The sequence below is a fragment of the Jaculus jaculus genome, chromosome 5, assembly GCF_020740685.1.
Source record: "Jaculus jaculus isolate mJacJac1 chromosome 5, mJacJac1.mat.Y.cur, whole genome shotgun sequence".
NCBI classification, from domain to species: Eukaryota; Metazoa; Chordata; class Mammalia; order Rodentia; family Dipodidae; genus Jaculus; species Jaculus jaculus.
In genome coordinates, this window is record NC_059106.1 from 108,372,713 (window position 1) to 108,391,353 (window position 18,641).

At 39.7% G+C, this 18,641-nt stretch overlaps 1 protein-coding gene across 5 annotated transcripts in view; it reads right to left on the bottom strand.

Annotated features, from left to right (window-relative positions):
* The window catches only part of Ncoa1 (nuclear receptor coactivator 1), a 252,169-nt gene that overhangs the window by 190,105 nt on the left and 43,423 nt on the right, over positions 1 to 18,641 (bottom strand). For all 5 annotated transcript variants that reach the window (XM_045148792.1, XM_045148791.1, XM_045148790.1 and 2 more), the window contains exon 2: positions 15,039 to 15,122. The gene's annotated coding sequence lies outside the window, so the exon portion shown is untranslated. The remainder of the gene's footprint in view (positions 1 to 15,038; positions 15,123 to 18,641) is intronic.

Sequence of the window (18,641 nt, forward strand, 5' to 3'; positions counted from 1 at the left end):
ATTTGCTTTGTGTTGAGGTTTGCCCATCTCAAGATAGACCTGTTCAACTAAGAATATAGCAACAGCAGCTCTGTGCAGACTGTGTTGAATGGGCTGGTCAGCCTTGATGGAGGGGGGTGTAGGATGGCACTCTATCTACAGGTTTACACTGGATGCACTTGACTCTTTACAGGCTCCTCTTTGTGTGTGTAGTTTCCAAGTATGTCTGGGCTGGACTCTGAAAGGCCTGACTTACTAAATGCTCAGGCTGTGGAGTGTGATCAGGCAGGGAGGGAGTCTCTACTTGGGAAGGAACAGAGAGGCCTGCCAGGCCAAGAGTGAGAGGTTATATGGCAGCAAACACTGGGTAGACCCAAGATCTATCAGTATGACAAGAGAAAGGTGACTGCCTAGCATTCAGAAATAAGTCACCTCTCTCACATCTGCCAGGAGACATAGAGGAAGAGGTGGATTAAATTTATTTAAACAAGAGTGCCGCTCTCACTGTTAGCCTGAAAACCTCTTCCAGGGAAATGTGGCAGACACTAAGGAGACCTGAAACTCTTCAAAAGTAGAAAACCAGAGGTTGCAGAGAGCTTAACACTAAAGGAGACATAACCTACCCTTCAAGGCTCAGAAACATTGTGGAAGGGCTGGAGAGATGGCTTAGTGGTTAAGGCATTTGCCAGTGAAGGACCCAGTTCAACTCCCCAGCACCAATATTAGCCAGATTCATAAGGTGGTACATATGCCTGGAGTTCATTTGTAGCAGCTGGAGGCCCTGGGGCACCCATTTTATCTTTCTCTGAAATAAATAAAATCTTGTTTTGTTTTGTTTTTTTTTGTGGCTTTTCGAGGTAAGGTCTCACTCTAGAGCTCAGGCTGACCTAGAATTCACTATGTAGTCTCAGGCTGGCCTCAAACTCAAAGCAGTCCTCCTACCTCTGCCTCCTGAGTGCGGGGATCATAGGCATGCACCACCACGCCCAGCAAAATCATTTTTAAAAAAGAAACATTGTGGAAGAGGGGGCAGAAAGATTGTAAGAGAGCTACAGGATGGGAAAGAGTATCCTAAAGCAATGTTTCCCCCACAGAAAGTGACTGGTGCATTCATGACTGCCCCCTCCCCTGCAATGAATAACAAAACACCCACTGAGGAGGGCCCTAAGTAGAAGATATGAGTATAACCTGATGGAAATATGACCAATATGTTCATATAGCAAAGTTCACAACTGACAAGTTAAAAAAACGATGTCCTCTAAGAGTTATCAGAATTTAGAAAAATCTTTTATCCTGGCCTCAAATTTGACAGCTATGTTACTAAAGGTACATACTTCTTTGAGCAGCAATTTCTTCATTGTAAAATATGAACACAAGCCACTAATTCAAAGACATGTAATATTTCAGAAAGTAACAAAGCTACAGGGTTCTTCATGGTCTGAGGTCTATACAAGTATTGAGATAGTTCAGACTTGTGAGATGTTCACACATGTATGAATGAATGTGAAAAGATCTACACCTTTGGGGTTGGGTAGACAGTCTGTAAAATGCTAACCTTAGAAGCACAAGGATTCAGTATCTAATGTACATGTAAAACCACTGGGCATGGCCATGTGTATTTGCAACCCCAGTGCTGAGGAGTTAGAGGCAAGAGGATCCCAGGGGCTCAATGGTCAGAGTCAAGCCTAATAAGTGAAATCCAAGCTTATAATAAATACATAATATAATAATAAATTATATATAATATATAAATATATATAACATAATATATAAATATATATAATACATATATATAATAATAAATTATCAACCACAGCAGAGAAGTAGGAGAGATCCAGAGCATCTACAGCCCACAAAAGCAGGTAGAAACGGCTCCAGCAGCACAGGCACCAGGTCCTATGGCCAAAGCCATCAGGCTCGGCCTGAGACACAGGAAAAAGAGGTGAGGGGATTCTCCACTCACATTGACTTTCTAACAAACTCAGGAAATGTGAATGGAAGACAACAGGGAACAAGGGAGCAGCTCATGAGGACAAGGATCATGAGGACTAGCGGAAGAACTTCAGCCACCATCCATTTCCACTCCCCCACCACCAGCACAAGCGCCAACAAGCACAATGAGACCTGGGTAAGGGAGCTCACCTACACAGCACCTAGGACAGGCAATAAGAACAGTGACCTACAGACCCAGCCAGCGTACCTGAGCCCAGTGCACAGCAAAGAGGGACCCAAGCGAGTGTGCAGTATAGCTGAGACCAAAGCCACTCTAAAGGGTAGCTGAGATTACACCAGGTTAGTACCTGTCAAAAAAGCCTGGTATAGAGCTGGAGGGATGGCTTAGCCATTAAGGCATTTCCCTGCAAAGCCAAAGGACCCAGGTTTGATTCCACAGAACCCATGTTAGCCAGATGCACAAAGGAGTACATGCATCTGGAGTTCGTCTACAGTGGCTGGAGGCCCTGGTGTGCCCATTAATTCTTTCTTTCTTTCTTTCTCTCTCACTCTCTCATCCTCTTTCTATAAAATAAAACAAAATAAAAAATTTAAAGCCTGGTATATAGGCGTGCACTGTAAGTGCTAATTGAATATTCCATGTCAGAATAAATTATATGTTAAATATGATGGATGGTCTGATTTGCCATTCTTAAATAAGCTATATTTTGGGCTTGTCATTTGTTACTTCCTAATTTAGTGCATTTATTTCTTCTGTCAATCATTAGGGCAGGGTCTCACTCAGTATCAAGAAAATCTTAGAACCCCCTGCAGACAAGAAATTGTACCCTCCCAGTTGACAGGATTAAGGGTGTGGAGCAAAAAAAAACATCCTTAGGGACTGACTTTGTTAGAGGATCTGGTGGTGATAATACCTACTCTTTCATAAATACTCGGTACTATTTTCCATTGAATCTGTACACTGTTAACTTTAGTTAAATTTTAAATTTAGCCTGTATTTTGTTCCACTCAGCCTACTTGATTATTCTCATAGCAGGAAAACCCAATACCTAGGGTCACCTTTGTGGGTACTATGAGAGTGTGAAGAGCCACATCTGCTAACTTAATCTCCTACACCGAAGACATATAACATCAAATTGATTGATACATCTAACCATACTGCAGATAATTAGAAAACCTAAGCATTAAATTAATCTAAGATGCAAAAATCTCTACATTATAATACAAGAAAGACAAAAAATCAAGACAATATAAATCCACCAAAAAGTACTAATGCATCAGAAATGACCTCCAGTGAGACTGATTTAGAGGAAATGCCTGAAAAACATTTCAAAAAAATGATTATAAACATGTTCAAAGAAATCAAAGAGGACATCAAAGAGATCAACAAAGACAAAGGAAACCAATCTAATGAAATAAGGTGGTCAACACAAGACATAAATAAGGAAATAGAAACAATAAAGAAAAACTGGTCATAAATAGTAGCAATGAAGAACACAGTAAGTGAAATTAAAAGCTGTGTAGAAAATGTCACCAGTAGAATGGATGAAAGAGAGAATATCTAACCAGAAGAACAGGTTGCAGATATAATATAGTCCAACAAAGAGAGAGACAAACTAATAGGAAAGTATGAATGGGAATTTCAAGATACTCAGGACACTATGAAAAGATTAAACATGAAGAACTAGGACTTCTGGTTAAGATGGCGGCGTAGGTACCACGACAAAGCAGCATGGGGGGAAAAGATTAAAAAAACCTCAGCAAAATACACACTTTTACTAAAAAGTGAGGTGTATAGGAAATTGAAGCAGCAACGGAGAAATAGAAGAGATCCAGAGCATCTAGAGCCCGCACGGCCATCAACAGCGGCCCTGGCAGCTCTGCCAACCATGGCAGTGGCGGCGAAGCAGAAAGCCGCCAGGCTTGGCTCGAGCGCAGGAAAAGCCAGGTGCGGGAGCTTCCCCTCACACCAGCGCTCTCCGCAAATCAGGAAATGTGAAGGCAGAACAGCAGTGAGCAACGGAGGAGCAGACCGCGAGGTAGAAGAACACATGGAGCAGCAAGAGAACCAGAGCAGCTGCGGCTCCCTTCCCTCCCCCAATACCTGAGCACAGCTCTAGTGAACAGAGCAGTGGTCCCAGGACCGGCCACGCCAACTTGAGCCGACAGAGGGACCCAAGCAGAAGCAGAGACCGGTAGCAACATAAGTGGCTCCGGCACCAGTAACAGAGGCCCCAGCAGCAGCAGACCCAGGAGCGGTGGCAGCTGCTGACCCAGCAGCAGCAACTTCAGTGGCAGCAGCGGCAGAGGCAGCAGCAGAGGCAGCAGCAGTGGTGGGCACAGCAGCAACAGCTGCAGCTGCTGACAGACCCAGCAGAGGCAGCTTTAGCAGCAGCAGTTCCAACAGTGGGGGTGCTGATCTGGAGGGCCACTGTTGCCAGGCTCGGTTTGCCCCGCAGGAAAAGCCAGTACCCAGCTCCAGAAATCAGAACAGCAGCCTGACGACCAGAAGCAACTTGACTGAGACCAAAATCATCCAAGGTAACTGGGATTGCAGCAGGGAAGGGTATCACATGGTCGCAAGCTGACATGGATCCCTCAACAGACCAGAAATCTTAACCTCTTTGTTGATAGAGGATCTGGTCGTTATAATAACTACTCTGGCATACATACTTGGGGCTGTTTTTCATTGAATGGGTACAGTGTTTAGTTAACTTTTAGAATCTACCTGTATTTTATTCCACACAGCCTACTTGAATACTCCCATAGCAGGGAAACTCAACCCCTAGGAGCACCTTTGTATACTCTGAGAGTCTTAAGAGCCACACCTAACACCTTAAGCTCCTACCCTGAAAATATATTACATCAAATCAATTGATACAGCTAAGAATACCCAGCTAGCTAGAAAATCCAAGCATTAACTTAATCCAAGATGCAAAAATATATATATTATAACACAAGAAACACTAAAAAGCAAGACGATATAAACCCACCTAAAAGTACTAATGCATCAGAAATGACCTCCAGTGAGAATGAGTAGGAGGTAATGCCTGCGAAAGATTTCAAAAGAATGATTATAAATATGTTCAAAGAAGTCAGAGAACAAATCAAAGGAGTCAAAGAGGAACTTAAAGAGGAAATCAAAGGAATCAGAGAAGATACAGGACACAAATTTCATGAAATAAAGAAGGCAATACAAGACATAAATAAGGAAGTGGAAATAATAAAGAAAAACCAGTCAGAATTACTAGCAATGAAGAACAAAGTTAATGAAATAAAAAACTCTGTAGAAAATCTCACCAGTAGAATGGATGAAGGAGAGGACAGAATATCTAAGCTAGAAGACCAGATGGCAGATCTAACACAGTCCAACAAAGAGAAAGACAAACTTATAGAAAAGTATGAGTGGGAATTTCAAGATATTCGGGACATTATGAAAAGATCAAATATAAGAATTCAGGGCATATTAGAAGGAGAAGTATTCCACTCCAAAGGCATAGTAGGCATCTTCAACAAAATCACAGAAGAAATTTTCCCCCAAATTGGGAAAGAGGTGCCAATGCAGATACAGGAAGCCGTTTTAGAACCCCAGCCAGAAAAAACCTGGAAAGAACCTCTCCTCCCCATATTATAATCAAACTTCCAAACACACACACCAAAGAAAAAATATTGAAAGCAGTTAGAGAGAAAAATTAAGTTATCTACAAAAGCAAACCCATCAGGATTACAGCAGATTATTCAACACAAACTTTTAAAGCCAGATGGGCTTGGAGTGATATATTCCAAATTCTGAAAGATAACAACTGTCAACCAAGGACACTTTATCCTGCAAAGTTATCCATTCAAATAGATGGAGAAACAAGGACATTCCATGAAAAAAGCAGGTTAACGGAGTATTTGAAGACAAAACCAGCTCTACAGAAAATACTTGATAGAATCCTCCATGCTGCAGAATAGGAAAAGCACACATATAAGGAACCTAGAAAAAACAAGCAATACTCAAATACTAGTTAACACAAGAGAGCACAGGTAGAACTGGAACCACAAACAAAAAAAAAAAAAAAAGGCAAACATAAATACACACCTTTCAATAATATCTCTTAATATCAACAGCCTCAATGCCCCAATGAAAAGACATAGGTTTGCAGACTGGGTTAAAAAGCAGGATCCTACAATTTGTTGTCTCCAAGAAACTCACCTTTCTAAAAAGGATAGACATTATCTTAGGGTAAAAAGTTAGAAGATGGTGTTTCAAGCAAATGTGCCCAGAAAACAAGCAGGGGTTGCTATCCTAATATCTGACAAGGTAGACTTTAGTCCAACGTTAGTCAAGAAAGATAAGGAAGGTCACTTTATATTGATTAAAGGCACACTCCAACAGGAGGACATTACAATCCTAAACATATATGCACCTAACATGGGGGCTCCCAAATTCATCAAACAAAAATATTAGAACTAAGGTCACAGATATCACCAAACACAGTGGTGGTGGGTGACTTTAACACCCCACTCTCATCAATTGACAGGTCATCCAGGGAAAGAATAAACAGAGAGGCATCTGGACTAAATGAGGTCATAGAAGGAATGGACCTAACAGATATATACAGGACATTTCATCCAAAGGCTGCAGAATATACATTCTTTTCAGCAGCACATGGAACATTCTCTAAAATAGACCATATATTAGGACACAAAGCAAATCTTAACAAATCCAGGAAAATTGAAATAATTCCTTGCATTCTATCTGACCACAATGGAATTAAACTACAAATCAGTAGCAAGAAAGGCTATAGAGCATACACAAAATCATGGAAACTAAACAATACACTACTAAATGATGAATGGGGAATGAAGAAATCAAGAAGGAAATCAAAAGTTTATAGAGTCAATCGATAATGAGAACACAACATATCAAAATCTCTGGGACACAATGAAGGCAGTTCTAAGAGGTAAATTTATAGCCTTAAGTGCCTATATTTAGAAATTAGAAAGGTCGTCAGTAAACGACCTAATGCTTCACCTTAAAGCCTTGGAAAAAGAACAAGGCAAACCAAAAATCAGTGAGCAGGAAGAAATAATAAAGATTAGGGCAGAAATTAATGAAATAGAAACCAAAAGAACAATCCAAAGAATTAATGAAACAAAGAGTTGGTTCTTTGAAAGGATAAACAAGATTGATAAACCCTTAGCAAATCTGACCAAAAGAAAGAGAGAAGAGACACAAATTAATAAAATCAGAGATGAACTAGGTAACATCACAACAGATTCCAGAGAAATTTAAAAAATCATAGGGACATACTATAAAAGCATATACTCCAAAGTATGAAAATCTGAAAGAAATGGATGCTTTCCTTGATTTATATGACCTACTTAATTCAATCAAGATGAGATTAATCACTTAAATAGACCTATAACAAACATGGAGATCCGAACAGTTTTCAATAATCTCCCAACTAAAAAAAGCCCAGGCCCTGATGGATTCACTGCTGAATTTTAGCAGACCTTTAAGGAAGAGCTAACACCATTGCTTCTTAAGCTTTTCCAGGAAATAAAAAAGAAGGATTTCTACCAAACTCCTTCTATGAGGCCAGCATCACCCTGATACCAAAACCAAGCAAAGATAGAACAAAAAAAAGAAAATTACAGACCAATCTCCCTCATGAACATAGATGCAAAAATTATCAACAAAATATTGGCAAACAGAATACAAGAGTATATCAAAAAGATCATTCACCCTGACCAAATAGGCTTTATCCCAGAGATGCAGGGATGGTTCAATATACGCAAATGTATAAATGTAATATATATAAACGGGTTTAAGGACAAAAATCACATGATCATCTCATTGGATTCAGAGAAATCATTTGACAAAATCCAACATCCCTTCATGTTAAAAGTCCTACAGAGACTGGGAATAGAAGGAATATATCTCAATATAATAAAAGCTATTTATGACAAGCCTACAGCCAACATATTACTAAATGGGGAAAAACTGGAAGGTTTTCCACTAAAATCAGGAACAAGACAAGGGTGTCCACTGTCCCCACTTTTATTTAATATAGTTCTGGGAGTCTTAGCCATAGCAGTAAAGCAAGAGACACACATAAAAGGGATACAAATTGGAAAGGAAGAGATCAAGTTATCATTATTTGCAGATGACATGATTCTATACATAACGGACCCTAAAAACTCTACTAGCAAACTGTTAGAGCTGATCAAAACCTACAGCCATGTAACAGGAAACAAAATAAATACACAGAAATCAGTAGCCTTCATAAATGCTAACAACAAACACACAGAGGATAAAATCAGAGAATCGCTCTCATTCACAGTTGCATTAAAAAAAAATAAAGTACCTTGCAATAAACCTAACCCAGGAAGTAAAGAATCTCTACAATGAGAACTTTAAAACACTCAAGCGAGAAATTGCAGAAGACACTAGAAAGTGGAGAAACGTCCCCTGTTCCTAGATTGGAAGATCAATATAGTGAAAATGGCAATCTTACCAAAAGCAATCTACGCATTTAATGCAATTCCTATCAAAATTCCAAAAGCATTCTTCATGGAAATAGAAAAAAAAATCCAAAATTTCATTTGGAATCACAAAAAACCTCGAATATCTAAAATAATACTGAGCAACAAAAATAAGGCTGGTGGTATCACCATACCTGATTTTAACCTATACTACAGAGCCATAGTAACAAAAACAGCGTGTTACTGGTACAAAAACAGACAGGGAGATCAGTGGAACAGAATAGAGGACCCAGATGTAAGCCCAAGTACCTATAGCCACCTGATATTCGATAAAAATGCCCCAAATACTCATTGGAGAAAAGACAGCCTCTTCAGCAAATGGTGTTGGGAAAACTGGATATATATCTGCAGAAGGATGAAAATAGATTCTTCTCTCTCTCCATACACAAGAATTAAGTCCAAATGGATTAAAGACCTTAATATCAGACCTGAAACTCTGAAACTGCTAGAGAAAAAGTAGGGGAAACCCTTCGACATATTGGTCTTGGCAAAGACTCTCTGAATACAACCCCAATTGCTCAGGCAATAAAACCACATATTAATCACTGGGACCTCATGAAATTGCAACGATTTTGCTCTGCATAGGACACAGTGAAAAAAGCAAAGAGGCAACCTACAGAATGGGAAAAAATCTTCACCAGCTATATATCTGATAGAGGATTAATATCTAGGATATACAAAGAACTCAAAAAGTTAAATAATAAGGAATCAAACAAGCCAATCAAAAAATGGGCTATGGAGCTAAATAGAGCATTCTCAAAGAAAGATATAAAAATGGCATATAAGCATCTAAAAAAATGTTCCACGTCACTAGCCATCAGGGAAATGCAGATTAAAACTACATTGAGATTCCATCTCACTCCTGTCAGATTGGCCACCATCATGAAAACAAATGATCATAAATGTTGGCGGGGATGTGGAAAAAGAGGAACCCTTTTATACTGCTAGTGGGAATGCAATCTGATCCAGCCATTGTGGAAATCAGTGTGGAGGTTCCTAAAACAGCTAAAGATTGATCTACCATATGACCCAGCTATAGCACTCCTAGGCATACATCCAAAGGAATCATCTCATTTCCTTAGAAGTACGTGCTCAATTTATAATAGCTGGGAAATGGAACCAGCCTAGATGTCCCTCAACTGATGAGTGGATAATGAAGATGTGGCACATTTACACAATGGAGTTCTACTCAGCAGTAATGACAAATGAAGTTATAAAATTTGCAGAAAAATGGATGGACCTGGAAAGGATTACACTAAGTGAGGTAACCCAGGCCCAGAAAGCCAAGCGCCATATGTTCTCTCTCATATGTGGATCCTAGCTACAGATGACTGGGCTTCTGCATGAGAATGAAAATACTTAATAGCAGAGGCCAGTAAGTTAAAAAGGAGACATAAAGGGAAGAGAAAGGAAGGGAGGAGGGTACTTAATTGGTTGATATTGTATATATGTAAGTACAATGATTGTGATGGGGAGGTAATATGATGGATAATGGAATTTCAAAGGAGAAAGGGGGTGAGGGAATTAACATGGGATTTTTTTTATAATCATGGAAAATGCTAATAAAATTTTTTTTTTAAAAAAAGAAAAGATTAAACATAAGCAGGCATTCAGGGTATAGAAGAAGGAGAAGAATTTTATTCCAAAGGCATAGTAGGCATTTTCAACAAAATCACAGAAGAAAACTTCCCCCAAATAGGGAAAGAGATGCCAATGCAGACATGGAATCTTTTAGAAAACCAACCAGACAAAACCTGGAAAGAACCTCTCCTCACCATATTATAATTAAACTATCAAACATACAAACCAAAGAAAATATATTGAAAACAGTTAGAGAGAAAAATCAAATCACATACAAAGGCAAGTCCATCAGGATCATAGCAGATTACTGAACACAGACTTTGAAAGCCAGAAGGGTGTGGAATGAAGTATTCCAAGTTCTGAAAGATAACAACTGTCAACCAACGTTACTTTCCCTGCAAAGCTATTCAATCAAGTAGACTGAGGAATAAAGACATTCCATAACTAAAGCAGGCTAAAGGAATATTTGAAGACAAAACCAGCACTACAGAAAATACTTGAAAGGATCCTCTATGCTGAAGAGAAATAAAAGGATACATATAAGGAACCTGGAAAAACAGACCATATTCAAACACTAGTCAATACAAGAAAGCAAAGGTGAAACTGGAAGAACAACAAAACAAGAAAAATGGCAAAAATAAATACACACCTTTCAATAATAACTCTTAATATCAACAACCTCAATGCCCCAAGCAAAAGACATAGGTTTGAAGACCCTTCCATTTGCTGCCTCCAAGAAACTCACTTTTCTACAAAGAATGGAAACTATTTTAGGGTGAAAGGCTGGAAAGCAGTGTTTCAAGCAAATGGGCTTAGAAAACAAGCAGGGGTTGCTATCCTAATATCTCACAGGGAGGACTTCAGAACAACAGAAAGATAAGAAAGGTCACCTTATATTGATTAAAGACACACTCCAACAGGAGGACATTACAATCCTAAACATATATGCACCTAACACAGGGGCTCCCAATTCCATCAAACAAATGCTATTAGAACTAATATCACAGATAACACCAAACACAGCTGTAGTGGGTGACTTCAACACCTCACTCTCTTCAATTGACAGGTCATCCAGGCAAAAAATAAACACAGATGCATCTGGATAAAACAGGTCATAAAACAAATGGACCTAACAGATACATATAAGACATTTCACTCAAATGCTGTAGAACACATATTATTTTCAGCTGCACATTGAACATTCTCTAAAATAGACCATATATTGGGACACAAAGAAAATCTTAACAAATACAGGAAAACTGAAATAATTCCTTGCACTCTATCTGATCACAATGGGATCAAACTACAAATCAATAGTAAGAAAGGCTACAAAGCATACACAAAAATCATGGAAACTATACAATACACTACTAAATGATGAATGGGTCAATGAAGAAACTAAGGAAATCACAAAATTCATAGAATCAAATGATAATGAGAACAAATTATACCAAAACCTTTGGGACACAAGGAAGGCAGTCCTAAGAGAGAAAATTATAGCTTTAAGTGCCTATACTAAGAAATTAGCCAGGCGTGATGGCACACACCTTTAATCCCAGCACTTGGGAGGCAGAGGTAGGAGGATCACCATGAATTCAAGGCCACCCTGAGACAACATAGTAAATTTCAAGGGAAAGGGAAAGGGAGAGGGGGAGGGGGAGGGGGAGGAGGAGGAGGGGAGGGGAGGGGAGGGGAGGGGAGGGGAGGGGAGGGGAGGGGAGGGGAGGGGAGGGGAGGGGAGGGGAGGGGAGGGGAGGGGAGGGGAGGGGAGGGAAGGGAAGGGAAGGGAAGGGAAGGGAAGGGAAGGGAAGGGAAGGGAAGGGAAGGGAAGGGAAGGGAAGGGAAGGGAAAGAAAAGTTTTATAGAAAGGCTGCAAATAAACAACTTAATGCTTCACCTTCAAGCCTTGGAAAAAGAAGAACAAAGTAAACCAAAAATCAGTAAATGAGAAGAAATTTAAATAAGAAGAAGATTAGGGCAGAAATTAATGAAATACAAACAAGCAAAAAAAGAAAAAAAAAACCAAAGAATCAATGAAACAAAGAGTTGTTTCTTTAAAAGGATAAATAAATTGATAAACCCTTAGCAAATCTGACCAAAGAAAGAGAGAAGAGACACAAATCAATAAAATTAGAGATGAAAAGGGCAGTATCACAACAAGTACAAGAGAAATTCAAAAAAACTTATAAAAAATTCAAAAAATCATTAAGACATACTATATAAGACCATACACTCCACTCAGTTTGAAAATTTGAATGAAATGGGTGATTTCCTTGATTTATATGACCTAACTAAATTAAGTCAAGTGAAATTAACCACTTAAATAGACCTATAACAAGTATGGAGAGTCAAGCAGTTAAAAAAAAAAAAATCTCCCAACTAAAAAACAGATGGACTTACTGGTGATTTTTACCAGACCTTCATGGAAGAACAAAATCCAATGCTTCTCAAACTTTTCCATAAAATAGAAAAGGGCGGAATCCTACCAAATTGTTCTATGAAGCCAGCATCACCATTATACCCAAAGCAGACAAAGATAACAGAATACAAAAATATTATTCACTTGGACCAAGTAAGCTTTATACCAGACTTGCAAGGATGGTTCAACATACGCAAATCGATAAATGTAGTACATTATATAAATGGACTTTAGGGCAAAAATCCTATGATACTCTCATTAGATGCAGAAAAAGCATTTCACAAAATCATCCTTTCATGAGAAAAGTCCTATAGAGACTAGGAATAAAAGGAACATTTGTAAACATAATAAAGACTATTTATGACAAACCTATAGCCAACATAATACTAAATGGAGAAAAACTTGAAGCTCTTCCACTAAAATCAGGAACAAGACAAGGGTGTCAAGTATCCCCACTTTTATTTAATATAGTACTTGAACTCTTAGCCATACCAGAAAAGGGATACAAATTGGAAAGGAAGAGATCAAATTGTTATTACCTGCATATGACATGATTCTATATATAAAGGACCTTAGAGACTCTACAAGCAAACTGATAAACACCTATAACCATGCAGCAGGATACAAAATAAACACACAGAAATCAGTAGCCTTTCTATATGCTAACAACAAACACAAAGGATGAAATCAGAATATCATTCCCGTTCACAATTGATTAAAAAAAAAACAAACTTGGAATAAACCTAACCAAAGAAGTAAAGGATCTCTACAATGAAAACACTCAAGTGAGAAAATGCAGAAGACACTAGACAATGGAAAAAAAAAAAAATCCCTTGTTCTTGGAAGCACAAGAAAACCTTGAATATCTAAAGCAATTTTCAGAAAAAAATAAGGCTGGTGGTATCAACCTAATTTTAACTTATATTATATTACATTACAGAACCATAGTAACAAACACAGCACTTGGGAGGCAGAGGTAGGAGGATCACAGTGAGTTCAAGGCCACTCTGAAATTACATAGTGAATTCCATGTCAGCCTGGGCTAGAATGAGACCCTACCTCAAAAAACCAAAAAGTGAAGAATGAAAGAAAAAGATCTAGATCTTTAAGAATATCCTCAAGAAGCTCCCTGATCCAAGTGCAAATTAAACCCCAGCAGGTGCACTGCATGCAGCCCTTTGGAAGACAGAAGTCATCCATGGTGAAAACAGTGGACACTGGAAGCATCAAGTTTGGCCAGACAGGCCAAATGACCAAACAGTTGCAATAGTGGCATGTCTGCTCTGGGGGAAACCAAATGCCCTCTCATTAGACTGGAGGCCCGCTCTATGGGAGGGAATACATGCCTGGTACTGAAAACATAATCAAAAGCCTATGGCAGAGAAGGTCATGTACCTTAGGGGTATAAATGCATATATTATTCTCACCCAACTGCCCTGAAAGCACTACACTTAATATTCATACTCATATATTTATGATATTCCCTCCCTCCCTCCCTCCCTCACTCCCTCCCTCCCTCCCTCCCTTTCTTTTTGGTTTTTCAAGGTAGGGTCTCACTCTAGCCCAGCATGACCTTTAATTCACTATGTAGTCTCAGCCCTCGAACTCACAGTGATCCTCCTACCTCTGCCTCCTGAGCACTAGGATTAAAGGTGTGCACCACCATGTCCAGGTCACTACTGTCACTTTCTTTTTTTTCAAGGTAGGGTCTTGTTCTAGCTCAGGCTCACCTGGAATTCACTATGTAGTCTCAGGGTAGCCTCAAACTCACAGCTATCCTCCTACCTCTGCCTCCCGAGTACTGGGATTAAAGGCGTGCACCACCCAGCTTCACTCTCACTTTTTTTCTTTGTTTTTATGAGGTAGGACCTCACTCTAGCCCAGGCTGACCTGGAATTCACTATGGAGTCTCAGAGTGGCCTTGAACTCATGGTGATCCTCCTACCTCTGCCTCCCGAGTGCTGGGATTAAAGGCATGTGCCACCACACCCGGCAACTCTCACTTTTAAGAAGCTTCTCTTTTCAGATGGTGGTGACCACTGCGATGACCCAAAAGGCAACATAGTGCTGAGAAGAAGTTACAGAGGAGTATTCAGCACTGAGACATCTTTATCACACCCTCCAAGGCTCAGTGTCTATTGCAGAAGAGGTGGTGGAAAAAATGGAAGAAACAAAGGTAGAGTATCACTCCTTACAATGCAACCATTCAGACAGAAATTGGCCTTAATATCCATGACCTCGCATTGCCTAGCAATGTCTTCACAAGACCCTCATAATAGGAGAAAAAGACGATGCCATCAAAATAAAAGAGACTAACGGAGAGGGGGAGAGGATATGATAAGAGCAGAATTGTGAAGGGGAAAATGGATGGGGAGGGGAGGGAAATATCATGGTTTATTGTCTGTAAGTATAGAAGTTGTTAATAAAGAATTAAAAAAAAAACAACAAATTATCAAGCAGGCACATAGCAAAGTAACAGTGAAGGTGCTTAGTGTCCACCTTTTCCTGGCCCAGCACAGGCCCACATTAGGAAAACACTGAAAATCCAGGTAATTTAAGATATTAAACTTACCTTGTTCATTCTAAATGTCTCAGAGTATTATTTAGTGATTTCTTAGGAGATTAATGCAGTCTCTGATATAGTTGTAAAAGGAACCTGAAATTAAGAAAACAATGACAATTGAATCAACCTGGATCACTCACATGAAATTAATACAATCTAACTTAGAAAATTTAGAAATATATATATTGGTTTTTGGAGATAGGGTTTCACTCCCGTCCAGGCTGACCTGGAATTAACTATAATCTCAGGGTGGCCTCAAACTCACAGGGACCCTCCTACCTCTACCTCCCAAATACTGGTTTTAAAGATGTATGCCACCATGCCCCGCTAAGCTTAATATATTTAAAGTACTATTCTTTTTTTGTTTGTTTGTTTTTGTTTTTAGTTTTTCAAGGTAGGGTCTCCTCTAGCTCAAGCTGACCTGGAATTCACTATGTAGCCTCAGGGTGCCCTCCAACTCACTGTGATCCTCCTACTATGATTAAAGGCATGCTCTACCACACCTGGCCTAAAGTACTATTCTTAATTAAGACAAAACTAGTTGGATCATGCCATAAAAAAAATAATTTAAAAGTATAACTACCTGAGTGTGGTGGCACATGCCTTTAATCCCTGTACTTGGGAGGCAGAGAGAGGTAGGAGGATTGCCATGAAACAACAATAGAAGCAATCCAACTTGAACAACAGGGAGAAAGTAGATTGAAAGAAAATAAACAGAGCCTGAGGAAGTGTGACTATGCCAAAAGATCTATTTCCATGTCATCAAGGTGAGAACAGGTCAGGGCTAAAAAATAAAACATTCCTGTCTGGTACTCCCAAGTTGGGCAACATACGCATTTACCAATTCAACAGACTGAGTGGACTGCCAAACAGCAATCCATACTGAATTAGCACAGCTAGACTACAGAAAACTAAAAAAACGTAAGGAAGAAAATTATGTCCTCCCTACATGTGAATAACAACTCACATCATTCATCAGAAACAAAGGAGGGATAAAAAAATTATCACTCCAGTTTTCAGTAATGTCCACATCTAGAGCTGAGTGGGTGGGTGTGTTTGAGGTAAGGTCTCACTGTAGCCTAGGCTGACCAGGCACTCACTCTGGAGTCCCAGACAGGCCTCCAACACACAAGATGCAACAATCCTCCTACCTCTGACCCCTGAATGCTAGGTTTAAAGGTGTGTACCACTAAAGCCCAGCTTTGTGTTTATGTTGTCCCTGTCTCTTGGCATATCTGGAATCTGGTGACTAAATGTAAGACATTGTGCCACAAAAACAGTACATGTAAGGAATATTATTTTTCAATCAGTTCTGGTTAGCAGTAGAGATATAATTCAATCAAAGAGTAAACTAACTTGAAGATGTTTCAATCTTCTTTATTTCTGGGAATGGTAATGAGGCACTCTTCTCCCTCACCCCCAAACCAAAGAGAATTTAATTCTTCAGGGGTAGGGACTCACAGTAGCCCAGGCTGACCTGAAATTCACTATGTAGTCTCAGGCTGGCCTGGAAATCATAGCAATCCTCTTACCTCTACCTTCCAAGTGCTAGGATTAAAGGCGTGGGACACCATGCTTGGCTAGGTGTATTTTTATACTTGAGAACAAGAAAATGATGAGGAGAATCACTGTACTAGTTCTAAAAATATTCGACTTATTTATTTAAGAGAGAGGAGAGAGAAAGAGTGTGTGTATGTGTATGCACCATGGCCTCTTGCCATTTATTTATTTACTTATTCATTCATTTATTTATTGAGATGGAGAAAGAAAGTGTATATGGGCATACCAAAACATCCTGATACTGCAAAAGAACTCCAGATACAAGTGCCAAAACATGGAACTCCTCTCTATTTAATTCTATCCCCAACCATTTTTACATCTTAAGTAATTATTTTGTAAACAACCATGCAGAAAAGCAACTTTCTATGCATATGGTTCTCTGAATATAAATGTGTGCACAGAATTCTGTTACTTCCACCAGCAGCAAACCACAAGGGCTTCCCTACTCCTCAACCCCCACTCCTAAAACCTTCCTCACACCTGGTACTACACCTAACCCTTAATTATTCTTACCAGAATTCTTATCTTTTTCTCATATACTAGAATGTCACATAAATAGAACTATATAGTATGCAATCATTTGACATTGTCTTCTTTCACCCAACACAACACTACAGAAAATCATCCAAGGCATCACATGCATCAATAATTTGTTCCTTTTGATTATACAGTAGTAACCTACTGTATTAATAGACCATCATTTATATTTCCCTATTAAACACTTAAAAGGGCTGGGGAGATAGCTCAGTGGGTAAAGGGCTTACCTCACAAGCATGAAAACCTGAGTTCTATCCCCAAAACCCACCTAAAAATGCCAGTGTGGTGGCACATATTTGTAATCCCAGCACTGGGGAGATCTCTGGGGCTGGCTGGCCAATTTAGCCTAATGGGAAAGCTCCAGGCCAAGGAAAGACCCTGTCTCAAAAAAGGACAGCATTCCTGAGGAATGACAACTGAGGTTGTCCTCTAGGCTCCACAGGTTTGCGCACATACACACATGCATATGTACCCATATGCACACATATACATATGCACTAAAAGGCAGGGCTGGAGAGATGGCCTGTTGGTTAAGGTGTTTGCTTGCAAAACCTAAGAACCCCGGCTGAAACTAAGAAAAACTGGCAAAACAAGCAAGGATGCTGTTTTCCTGATGACCCGGATACCAGCAAAGGGGGAAGAAGACCAACACAGAGAAAAATCAACTCCTACCAAATCAGAGAGCCAGAGCCTCAGAGGCCCCCAACACCTCAGCACTGAAGCAGACCAAAAATGAACCCACCATGGCTCAGGGAAATTTTGCGGAAGAGGGGGCGGAAAGAATGTCAGAGCCACATGTTGGGTCATGATATGCAGAGACATTTATCTTACCCATAACTGTGGGCTAACTCCACAATGTATGACCCATTTACATCAACAAGGAGGGGCCAATGGGGAGGGGGTAGGTCACAGATGAGCCTAATAATGGTACCATACTGACTGTATTTGCTGAATACAAAACTAATTCATAAAAAAATATTAGGGCTTGAGAGATGGCTTAGCGGTTAAGCGCTTGCCTGTGAAGCCTAAGGACCCCGGTTCGAGGCTCGGTTCCCCAGGTCCCACGTTAGCCAGATGCACAAGGGGGCGCACATGTCTGGAGTTCCTTTGCAGAGGCTGGAAGCCCTGGCGCACCCATTCTCTCTCCCTCTATCTGTCTTTCTCTCTGTGTCTGTCGCTCTCAAATAAATAAATTTTAAAAAATATATATTAAATTTTTTTTTAAAAAGGTAGAGCAAACAGAAAGAGATCCTGGTCTCCCTACATTCTCTCTTCCCAACCTAGAAGGCATTCAGGTGTGCTGTGGTGTGAAAATGCTTAAAGAAAGGGCAAGAAAAGATTTCAGTGTCTCATTGTACTCAGCATGTTTCTATCTTGAGAACAGAGATTCCTAGCCTTGGTATGTTCATCTCTCCCAAGCTCTCTTGAAGTTTTTGAAGTGCTCTGGAATCAAGAGTAATTTCAATTCACTTTGATTAATGCTAAGTAGCACTTGTATGAGTAAATAAACATAAT